This window comes from Tenrec ecaudatus, chromosome 14 (assembly GCF_050624435.1).
Source record: "Tenrec ecaudatus isolate mTenEca1 chromosome 14, mTenEca1.hap1, whole genome shotgun sequence".
In the NCBI taxonomy this organism is placed as follows: domain Eukaryota; kingdom Metazoa; phylum Chordata; class Mammalia; order Afrosoricida; family Tenrecidae; genus Tenrec; species Tenrec ecaudatus.
Window position 1 is genome coordinate 85413405 of NC_134543.1, and position 12581 is coordinate 85425985.

The 12581-nt window shown below is 36.1% G+C and overlaps 1 protein-coding gene across 7 annotated transcripts in view; it reads left to right on the forward strand.

The window, feature by feature from the left end:
• Positions 1 to 291: 291 nt before the first annotated feature.
• HNRNPC (heterogeneous nuclear ribonucleoprotein C) overlaps positions 292 to 12581 on the forward strand; it is a 31217-nt gene continuing 18927 nt past the window's right edge. The window contains exons 1-5 of one of the 7 annotated variants that reach the window (XM_075531867.1): positions 293 to 448; positions 1093 to 1136; positions 4600 to 4763; positions 5087 to 5112; positions 5689 to 5830. The gene's annotated coding sequence lies outside the window, so the exon portion shown is untranslated. Of the gene's footprint in view, positions 449 to 1092; positions 1137 to 4599; positions 4764 to 5086; positions 5113 to 5688; positions 5831 to 12581 lie in introns of all 7 variants that reach the window. The other 6 variants (XM_075531870.1, XM_075531868.1, XM_075531871.1 and 3 more) reach the window with 6 other exon arrangements.

The window sequence follows — 12581 nt, forward strand, 5'->3', positions numbered from 1 at the left end:
TGCCGGATACCCGGATGTAAGGCCGTGCGCGATACAAAGGCGCTTTTCCACCCGGCGCTTCATCCGGTACATTGACCAATAAGCACTTCTCAAGAGATAAATGACAGGAAAGAGAGCCAGTGACAACGTAGTTTCTTACACGCCTGTGGAAATTCCCTCGCTTGGGCTAACCCATTGCTAGTTGTGATTGGATAAAATTGTGACGAGCGGGAGAACTGTCTTATGAAGAGCGGGAGCGAGAAAGGGAACAACCAATAGGAAGGTTCTTGGTGGGGCGGGGCCTAGGCCTTCGCCTCCGCGGCAGAGGAGACACGGGGGCCATTTTGTGAAGAGACGGAGACTGAGCGGTTGAGACCGCCTTGCTGACCTCCAGCCGCAGTCGGCTTCTTCGTGTGGAAACTGGGAGCAGGAGATTCACAGTTGAATTTCTTCTCCTTTTTCCTTCCTGGTAAGTGAAAGAGACGGGTGCAGGAGAGGCACTTGGTTCCTTGGAGAAGAGCACGAGGAGGGGGTGTGGGAGAGAAGCCGAGGGGGCCCTTGCCTCGATAGAGTAAGCAGGCCCCTGTTTATTCCATTCGCACCGGGGGATTCGCGCCTAAATGCGAGCGAGTTCTGCAGGCCTCAGCGGGGCCGTCGATTGAGCTTACCGTTCCCTAGGCCACGGCCGGCTGAGAAAAGGCCTTGTTCTTTTTCGCGCTTTCGATGCTAACGGCGACTTTTCATTTCCGACCACCCCGAGGACTCAGAAGAAAGATTGTGGAAGTGAAGCTCGAGATGTTCATTATTAGAGTAGCAATTGACGTGGTGCCGATGCCTTCTGCTATCGCCTAAATTGGAAATTCTGGGCGTGTGGTCGAGGGGGCAGAATTACCAGTTAGGTATTGTACCGCCATCGTCTGAATTCTGAAGTGCGCTGCAGGGCAGAAGAATTAACTAATATGAGTGTACCTCCAGTAACAAAGATTTACCACTCTCCGTGGACAAAAATGCCCCTTGAAGTAGCTACTCAATATTGCAGCTTCAAGAAACTCAGCACTTATAAAATAACGTGTTAACAGTACTAACTACATCTGATTTACTATTTATCTGCAGGTTACAGTTGATTTGAAATATATGTTAGTGGAACTTTTCTTGAGGTAGGTATTATTATCTTTCTCAGAAACTGAGGCACAGTAGTGTTGCTTGCCCAGGGTCATGATAAATCAATATGGGAGTAGTGAGGCGTTTGACCACGAGGTTAGTGAGATTGAGATTGGCTTAATCTCGCTAATAGAAAATACGAGGCACTAGGCAGTATTATATTTGAATCCTTTTAAATACCTCATTACCAAAACTGGTAGATAATTGGTAATTCCCAAATTGCACTTGGGAAATATGTTTAAGAGAATTGAATTCATAACTCATGTAACTGAAAGATGGGCAAATGTAATATTTATTTGACTTTGAGGGTATTTTAGCATTCATTTTACTTGTCCACATAAACTTTTGTCTCAAAAAATGCAGAATGACATACGTCTCAGCAAGTATTATAGTGCCTACGATTTGGTAGGTGCCTAAACTTTGACAAATTTACTAAGTTTACAGAAATGACAGTATCATATTAACTCGTCCTGAAAGTTTTTATCTTTGCGTAAGATTGAGTTGATTTATTAAAAATGTAATACACAACTAATGTTAAAAACTACACTATCAAAAGATGAGAAATTTAGTTCTCAGGAAATCTGTTAAAGTTAAAATAGTCTTATACCAGATAGCTATCCATTTCTAGAATGTTCACCATGAAGGTAACAAAAGCATTGCCCCTAAAAGGGCCTATTCGTTACAGCGTTTTAAAAGCTTATGACAAAAAGTTGCTGCACTTTCAGAAGTAACATGGGCAGTGATTCCTTCATGCAGGCAGGAATTCTCAGGGCAAATGAAATCTCAGGAATTAAAAAATTTCGGGATGGGTACGAAGTTGAAATTGAAAGGGTACTCATTCTTCCTTGCTTTGTTAGAAATAATGGGTTCTCATTCCTTGCTTTGTTAGAAATAATGGGTTCTTGTAGCATGGTCCTGTACCAAGCTAACAAAGGTCCCTTCCATTTGAAACTCGGGCCACAATTAAAATCTGGAGCAATTTTATATACGATATCTACTAGGTAGACATTAGTAGTTACCTAGGAAGAATGAATTAAGTTGTGGGCCTTTGACATTTTTGTGTTCCTGTGTCTGTCATTCCCTCAATACCTGTTGCTATTCCTTCTGTAGAGAATTGTAATTAATTCAACTGAGTATTCAAGCATAATACTTAACCTTGTTATATATGAAATTGTTATTATAAACAAGGTATAATATAGTTGTAACATTAAGGTTTAGTTGTAACTTTACGGTTTAACTATATAAGGTGTAGTAAGAGAAACCAAAAGAAGCTTCAAAGTTCTAATCTAAGAAAACTAGATTTTATACTCTGCTGCTTGTTAGTTTAGTTAGGCATGTCAGTTAACTTTATTGTTTTCAGCTTTTCTATCTAAACTAAGAGGCTAAGACTGCCTACTTTAACTTAATTTTTGTAGTGCAAGTTGTTACCATAATTCTGCAAGTAGTTGTGGGAAAGGGTGATTAGCTTCAACTGTTAAATACAAAGTTGATCTGAAGTGTAAAGTCCCATATAATTTACAATGAAAATACTCTTGGAAAAAAAAAAGCTCTGAAAAAAAAAGCTCTTTCAACAGTTGTATAAATTAGTAATCACTCTCTCAAGGCCTGCCTTAAAAACAATATTTTCGTTTCCAATTTAGTAGTCTCTCAGTCCTTAGGGAACATTCATCACATAAACACTTTCATTCTCATTGGAATTGGAAAGTTAGATTTATAGAGGATCGAATGTAGTAAGACACCAAATTTAAGCTGTTAATAAATATGAACATGGAAATTTTGGTTTACAAAAGAAAAGAGGCTTATAGGGCTAAACTTCTGGAGAATTTACTATGAGAATGATGGGTTTGTTTATCGTGTATCAGGAGAATATTAGAAACTGGTGATAGAGCCTTTAACAAACTAGATTAGACCCTGTTTCAGGAATTGACTTTCCCTAGGGAGCAGGTCCTCATTCTTGCCTTCTAAATGGTTCTCAAGCATGAGCAGACATTAGAACCAGCAGGAGGGCTAGCTAACAGATTGTTGGCACACCACCCCCCCAGATCCTGTTTAAGTCAGTCTGTAATGGGGTCTGAGAATTCGCATTTGTAACTGGTGCCAGTTGGTGATACTCCTACTGTTGCCAGACTAACCTCATTTTGCTAATATTTTTGGCCACTGAAGTTTGACAGGGTAATTTAGATATTCTCTTAATTTCAGTGCACCAGGATTAGGCATTTTTTTTTAGTGGTAGCTCATCAGTTTAATATTTTAACAGCTTGACATTGAAAGGTGTAAGTTATTTTCATAGCACTGCTATGCAAAGCTTGTCTCATGGCACACAGTGCAAAGGATTTGTTTATGAATGAGCCATATTTAACATAACCTGAACATTTTGAGTACTAGATTCAAGCTGTGATAACGAATGTTTCACATAACTCCCCAAACACTGACTTCCAGCTCTACATTCCCAAACACGTACTTTTAAGATGTGCATTTGATAAAATTCTACAAATTAAATGTTTTAAAGTTTGTAGTTTATCATAAAAATGTTGCCATTTTTAATTTAAAGTCACTATCCATTCTATTATGTTTTCATGATGTAATCAATTAAACACATTAAAAAGCTTAGTTTAGAATTTTTAACTTACTCATTTGTAAAGGAGACTAAGACTTAATGGTTTAATATGTAATGTAGGCATTCACTCTGGACCAAGTGACCTGTATATAGATGAGCAGACTGCGTGTAACTTTCTGAAGTCCCTGTGTATTTACTTACAATTTAGAATTAAGTATATAAACACTTGGATAAACAAGACCACAGAAATAAAACCTACAAGGACCACATCTCAGCCATACCATAATTTTTCCTCCAACTTTCCTATTACTTAAATACTGCAATTAAAACTTTTAAAAACAAATCTTTCCAACTACATGATTTTCCATTGTCAGTGGGTTTAATATGCTCTTAATTTAAAACATATTTTCCTACTAACTAGACTCTTAAGAGGTCTTGTTTGATCACCACCAGTTCTGAGAAGAGTCAGCAATAGTCTTCATGGTAGACCAGTTTATTTGCTTTGTCTTTATACCTCATTGGAAAAGCTAGATGATCAACTCCCCTTCAGAATCTTGATATTTGACATTGTTCACATACTCAGTGGCCTGTATTTCATTTTCCCAAACTGCAGATTACCAGTGAATGCTTGTATGTAGGCTTTTTATTGTTTAATTTTAGAAACTTCTTTTGAAGCCTTTTCATGAATACTGGCATTTGGTTAATTTTAGGTACCTGCTGATATTGAATAGTCTAGTCACTGTTAGAGGTGATGATTTTACAGAGGCTCTTCCCAGTCCCAGTGGAATATTATGCTTTACCAAAATGTATTGGATGCAGTAGACAGATACTTCTGTCTCGGGGGCTTAGGGCACAACATTTCTGAGGAACTCTGACTCAATCTGTCCCTTCTCCTTTCACAGGGCAGCAAGGCGAACCCCATCCCTACTCACTGGAGCTCAGCTTTGATTTTTAACCTCCCTCCCCCATCCTTCCAGAACACACACATTCCCATTCAAAAATTGATTTTATAAAGACATTTTAAACATAATGATGCAACTTGGTGTGCACTACGGCAAATTTACAGGTGTTTTTTTTTAATTGTTTCCAAAAACCAGGACCTGGATTTAAGATGTAATTTTTAAAATTTATTTCTATTTTTTCTTCAGCAGTTGGGTTAGAGGAGGAGGAGCCTTTTAGCCTCTCATAAACTGACCTCTACTTCCTCGTGTATTTTTAAGATTGAATGAAATGTGGAAAGGGCTTTGCTTGTTTGCTACTGAGAACTTTACCCTTGCGGTTTTTGTGGAAACTGCTTTTGGAAAGAAAAGAAATAAACTTTACTGACTTGACATTTTTGCACCTCCTGTTTTTCTAATCTGGGCTATTTTTATTTTTGTTTTTTTACAGTGAGATTTTTTTGATCTTCAGCTACAGTAAGTTATTCCAATTTTTTTTTTTACATTTTTCCTGACTTTCCGCTGATTTCCTTTTTATTGTTGTTACTAGTTACTATTATTTACTATTATTATACTTATAATGGTGGTGATGATGATGATGATAATGACACTGATTATTTTTAACCGGATTAAAATCGAGTTTTCCCCTGAATGTTCATTAAGAATTTCTCAGTCCTCCTGATTGACTTTGGAGTTTTGCATCTTGGGAGAGAAAGCAATGGCATTAGCATTTTTAAAGTGGATTGATCACCTTAAACCTTTTCTCTCCCAACCCTACCCTTGCCCTTATCCCCTCCCTCACACTCAAGAATTTTACTGGCTGTTTAAGTCTGTGACCTTATTTTTCCTGATCTTTAACTTTAACTGTTTTAGAACATCTCTGGACGTCTGTATTTTTAATTTTTTTTATTTTTGTTTTTTATTTTTATTTTTAATCTTTCATTTGTTAAATTTTTAAACTGTGCTGCAATAAAATGTGTGTGGTACTACTTAGCACCTATGATGGTGATGGCATTTTCCCAGAAAGCCATCTTCCTCCTGTTTCCCTTAAAGTCCCATCCTGCTTTTCCTGTACACTACCCCTCACAAACCACAAGCTGCAGCAACATGGATGCCCAGCCTGGAGCACCAGCAGCCAGGATGACCTGGACCCAGGGGGGCCTTCGGAACAGATGCATACCCTTCCTGGGTGATGGTAAGAGGTGTTAGGTCCACTTGGTTTCATTACAAAGACTAGGAAATACACCCATTTATGATTAGTTGGTATGGTATAAGTAACAGCTTCAGAGATTGTTTATTGGATGTGTGGATATAAAGAGATGTTTCCCAGGGGAGGCCACGTAGTTATTTTTAAACTAATGATGTGTCTAATTTGAGCTGGTAGAGAAGCTCAATGCTGTGTCTAATTTGAGCTGAAAGAACAGCTGAAGTTTATCGGAAAAGGTCTATAAGGACTTTTTTAATAGTAGCAATAGTTAGGCAAGGTTGTAAGAGGCAGCCATTTCCCATGATTAAAACTTACTTTTAAAATATTCTGCTCAGTCTTCCTTGAAGGGAGCAATAATTTTAAACTGAATTCTATTAAGATTTTTATGCTTAATATGAATTAAACATTAAGAGACCTGCTGTAATACTGCATTTTCATCTCCCCTGAAAATTTCAACCTCAGAAAGCAAGGAGATTAGATTAATGACTAGGCAAATGAAGAAGTTAGAGTTGATTTCCCTTTCATCCTAATTGGTGGTCTAGCTAGATAATGGGGAATCTAATATGCTACCAAAGGTAGGGGGAGGAATCCATGGGTTTGGTCTGTTCACAAAAGTTCAGAGATTAGTTAGATGTAGATAACAAGTTGCTATAATATTTTGATTTATATTCAATGCTCAATTACTATGGTAAATCACATGCATTCCCCCATTTCACCTGAACCAGAGACCTTATGAAGTGGTTAGGAGCACTGGAAAGCAGAATGTGAAGGAAGTTAAACAAGAGGGCCTGTCGCTATTTGGAAAAGGAATTAGGTCTTTTGCTATAGGTCAAGGTTTTATTGAACCCTCTTGGAAGAGAACACTTCCTGTAAAATGTATGCATGGAATATCATTTGTACAGCACTGTGAAACATTGAATTCATGGTATTCACATTTTTATAGTTGAAAATACAGTAACATACAATTAAATTAATTGGCCAATATTAACACCTGCCATATAAATGAGGTGGCCTGAATTCAATGGAGGTGATTTGGTTAGCTAAACTAACTTGGAGGTTCCAGTTCATCTGGCTCAGTGGTTCTCCACCTTCCTAATGCTGCGACCTTTTAATACAGTTAATCGTGTTGTGACTCCCAACCATAAAATTATTTTCATTTTTTATGTAACATTTAAACTCTCAAACAATAGAGCATTTTCTTTATTGATTCATATATAAGAAAAACATTTTTAAAAAGTTCACGAGGCCACGTCTCACTATCCTCAACTCTAAAGAATATTTTGGTTGTACTTCCAAGACAAATTTGTTTGTTCATTTTAGTAATCCATAACATTTTCCGTATTCCTTGAAAACATCACAATTCAAATAATCAATTTCAGTTTGCCTTATTCTTTATCAAACTTTTATACATATATGAGGCAATGAAAATGCCATGATGTGGGTTAAATGCACCCGAGTCCTCAAAGTGACATCCTTATTCTTCCAACACTTTAAAGAGGTCTTTTTAAAAAAAAAAACCACACATTTTATTAGGGACTCACACAACTCTTACCACAATCTATACATGCATCAATTGTGTAAAGTACATCTGTACATTCTTTGCCCTCAAAATTATTTTCCTTGCTACCTCATAAGTAATTTTGCTACTGCTATGAATTGGGCGACCCCTGTGCAAGGGTTGTTTGACCTCCAAAATGGTTGCGACCCACAGGTTGAGAACCTCTGAATTCTAGTCTCAAAGTCCTGATGCATAAATTTGGTTCAGGTATCTTTAAAAATGCTCTAGACTTAGGGAGCTTTTAAATAAAACATGGTTAAATAGTTTGACTTTGAACTTCTAAAACAAGTGTTTAGAAGTGTCTGAGATATTAAGTCAATTTAGCTTTCTGGTTTAACTTTGTGATGTATGAATAGGAGGGCATTTATTTTAATGAGTTTTAGTTTGAAAAAGAATTTCTTTTAAATTAAAGAAAATAAAATCACTCAGGCATGCATTAACTTTAGTTCTTTTTTGTTCCTCATTGTACTTGTATTTGTCATTTAACTACTTTTTAAAAGATAGTTTTATTGGCATATGCTTCATATATCATACACTTTGTTTTGTCATAGTACGAGTTGTACAATCATCACGACAATCTAATGTCAGAACATTTTCTTCACATACCATTGTTAATTCCCCATTTCTCACCAACCTCCCCTGCCATGCCCATAGATAATTATTAATCCATTAACTGTCCCTGTAGATTTTATCATTTAACTACTTTTGAAATAGTTTTTACAGCCAAATTTTTGTTGTGTGTTTCTCGAACTTCAGTTGGAGTATACTGTTTTGGTCCTTCCATTTTTCTTTGACTTCGTTCATAGATGGTTTTATCTATAAGCTGATAGTTCATTTTTAATCACCTGAGTGGTATATTCAAACATCCATTCACCTTGACAACTCCCTTGAAAGCTAAATAAGTCTCAACTTAATCAAAGCCTAGTCAACCAATTTGATAAAAATTATTGGCCTTTTTTTAAAAAAAAATTTTTTTTAACATTTTATTAGGGGCTCATACAACTCATCACAATCCATACACACATATATATACACATCAATTGTATAAAGCATATCTGTACATTCTTGGTCCTAGTCATTTGGCCTTTTCAATGAATGAAACTCACTTTTTTCCCCTTTTCATCTTAAATCTTACCTTTGGGAAATCCTGTCAACTCTTTAAAATACAACCAGAATACTCCTGCTTGCACCATTATCTCTTTTTTTAACATTTTATTAGGGGCTCATGCAACTCAACACAATCCGTACATATGCATACATCAATTATATAAAGCACATTCGTACATTCTTTGCCCTAATCATTTTCAAAGCATTTGCTCTCCACTTAAGCCCTTTGCATCGGGTCCTCTTTTTCCCCTCTCCCTCCCCGCATCTCTCTTGTTTTTAATCCCATTTCTTTTCCCCTACTCACACACGCTTCTCAGTCCTATTAAATATAATGCTTGGTAAATGTATGCAGGTACTTCACAAAATTCATGGAAAATTTACTTTGAAAACAATTTTTCCACATTCTTTGTGAAGCCCCTTTGGAAATTAGTTGATTGTTTAGGTTGGGATAATACAGCTATTATTGTTGAATTTTTAAATGTTTTAATGAACTTGGAAGGTCATAGTCAAGTGACATAAGGGCATTTTGAAAATGCAGATGAGCCCAAATAAATAAAAAGTGAACAATCTTAAGTAATAATTTGTAAATACTTATTGGCTGAATGAAAATGACTACTACTGTCTGCTTTGAATTAGTGGATCTTGATTTTAAGTGAAACATTGATATATTGGCTAAACTTGAGTATGATTGGCGTTGCATGCAATTTTTATTCTCATGAGTATTTAAATTTTGAGTGGTAATGCTTCATGCACACAAAATGGGAATGAAGTAATGAAATCCATTTTTTTTGCTTCCAGAAATCCATTTTCCTTTTCATCCATCTAATCATTTGCCAATCTTGTTTAGTCTGTACCCACCCCTAGTTTTCCCAATTCTGAAGCATATCCTCAACGTACTTCTGTAGCTGTTTCAGGATGTCTGTACAAAGTATAGGTATTGATCTTATATCAATAAGGAAGGGCTAAGTCAGAGTCCCTTGTGAAAAACTTAATTACATCTAAATTATTTTGCTGTATTGGTCTAAAATTTCTCCATATATTCAGAAAACTAAGTTAGTTTTTACTTTGAGACTCATTTAGCTCCAAAACCTGACCTTGATTGACATGACACTATTTATAGTCTTGTGTTACATTTAGTGATAATTCTTGTTTCCCTCAAATGTTATTAAATTTTTGCATCTGAATATTTCTCTAAATCCCACTGTTTCATATGACAAAGTCTGGAAAGTCATGATTTTCAAAACCTTTATTCTAAGGGTTCTGATGAGCAATTTATATAATTGAGTATGGGAGATAGATTTGAAAGGTAATAGGAAGGGAGATAGTTTTCAAAGGTAATAGGAAGAAAGTAAATCTTGCTGTTAATACAATTTTGAGAATTATCTGGCATTTGCTAGGAATGGAAACACAGACTCAAAATACACGATGAATGAAAATGGTAGTAATGTAAATTAAGAACAGGGTCTAGATCACTGTCAACTTTTTTATTGCATGCTTGAGAATTAAAACTTATTGCACTTGGACCAATTTTTGATGTTAGGGGGCCACATTTTATGTGAATGTGAAATAATGTATAATCAAAATCTAAAGTGACTTTCCCAAATTAAACATTGACCAAGATTTTTAAAAGTTGACAAATAATTTCAAAGGCAAGCATGTTGCATAAATGGGGCAGTGAGTGCATGAAATCAAATCTAGGGTATTCTGCTAAGATTACGCCAAGAAAATCCTATGGAACAGTTCTTGAGGTAAAAATTGACTTAACCACACCCAATAGCAATGCTGATTTCGTAGTTTAGGGTACAGGAATTTACTAGAAGTCAGTAATATTTGCTTATGAGGCTTTTATTTTGTATACATGATAGAAGTTGTTTTCATTTACAATATGACATGGTCAAAACTTCTTTTAAGTTTTCCTCCTCCCCCCTTAAATATGTGGTTATGTAGTAATACTGTATCCATTGGAATTCTCCACGATAGTCTGTAAAATATGGAATATAATAAAATTTTGAAACCCCTTCATATACTTAATGTGCTGGTAAAAATTGTTATTTTAACGACACGACATCTAGAAAGGTTCGAGGTAGTTTCTCACTTTTAATTTTTAAATATATATATATATATATATATATTCACACCAACAGCCTTACATTATTTATTGTTAAATTTGATTGGAAGCAAAAAACCAAGGAATAAACCAGATTATTTGCCAATAGAAGTTTAAGTCATCAGATGGGGACAAAATTTGAGCCTGGGAAAATGCGGCCATGCGTGCCACCCTTCAGGGGGCTCCTTACAGCCCCAGTTTGGTTCTTCTCCAATGTCTTCTCTTGGAGTTGTACCTGATTTTATTACTGTTTTCATTCGAATCCATTGGGGAATGGGCTGATTCTGCTTCTGTTTCTTGGCCAGGAATCTCTTAATCCTGAAAGTCTTATGAGACGACATGGTGAAGTCGGAGCACCACCACACTCGGGGTGGCAGAGAAACGGAGAGATGGAGGAGAGGGTTAAATATATTTTTAATTAAATTTTTCTCACATTTATAATATTCACATCCTTCACTTCTGATAAATTGTCAAGTTTTGTTAGTTACATGGAACTGAGGTCAGATAAGCTCAGGAACCGAAAATGGGAGTAGCAATACCAGGAGGGGAGGGAGAAGGTGTGGAGAGCAAAGGGAGGGATCGATTACAGGGATCCACACATACCCACCCATTCCCCAGGGGACAACCAACAGAAGCCACATTATGTATGAAATTATATCAAGGAGTCACGGGTGGTGTGGGGAGAGGAGTGGAGGTGATATCTAGGGCTTAAATAGAAAGTAAATGTTCTGAAGTAATGATGGCAACATGTACAAATATGCTTGATATGATGTATGGAATATAGTAAGAATTTTAAGAGTCCCCCAATAAAATGATTTTTTAAAAGTTCAAGGCAAATGTGAGATTTTATAACTTTAATAAAAGTTAAGTTGTCCTTTGGAACTACAGTGTCAGTTGATAAAGTCAGTATAAAATATCTTGCCCCTTGTATATAAAGATAGTATAATTTTAAATGTTTTTGCTCTTTGGTAGGTGAAGCTTGTTAAGCTTCAACAGTAATGTCGCAGCAGCAGTGCTTAGTGTCAGATCATGTATTCAGTGCTTTGTACATTTTTTCATTTAAAGGCAAGTGGGTTGAGCTTCAAGTCAACAAACTTTCTGACCCCAAAGCTTCTGAGCTCTTAACCATATGTACTAAGTACTTGAATTGTGACGATATGTATTGGCGACATTGCCTCAATATTTTATAGTATTGAGATGGGGTAGGAAGGAGTTGTAAGCTTGTGTTTTTAAGCTTTGTTTAGGATGCTTCCTCTAGGTTAGGTAGAGTTCATTCCCTATTTTAAATGGCTTTTGGTTATGACGGATGTGGCTTGAAACTTTGGAAGTATCTTTTAATTAGAAGTACTTGAAAGTAGACATTGCTTAAATGTACTATGCTATTTGTGTCCTTTTCAGAACTCAAGTAAAAGTTAAATCAGCGTACAGAAAATACGCACAACAGTTTCTCAGATGAGATTGACTAGTGATTATGGTCCCCAAATTGGGATATAGCCTGGGAAAACAGGATTTTGAGGAAATTTTCTATTATATTTAAAAATGACATGGATTTTATGGGGGCATGTTGTACAAGTAAAGGTTATAGAACACAGCATATTAAAATTTCCTGCAGGGTGGAAATATTGATGAACCACATATTAGAAGACAAAACATTAAATTAGATGAATATGAGTGGGTGACACCCCCCCCCAAAAAAAACGGATAAAAACTCTGCTGGGCAGAGCTTTTGTTGTACACCATTTTCCTGCTAGGTGAGCAAGAATGGAATCGCAGCTTGGACAAATGTATTAATTGTAATGGAGAGTACTTTCAAAGTGGTGTTTATTTTGTAGAAAATAAAATTAAATACATAGCTTTGAAAAAATGCCAGGCTTTTTGGGCACGCCCTTCTCCTTTATCTGATAGGAAAAAACAAACAAACCAAAAGGTCTGAAAACAGATTACCATTGTATTAAAACCAGTGCTTA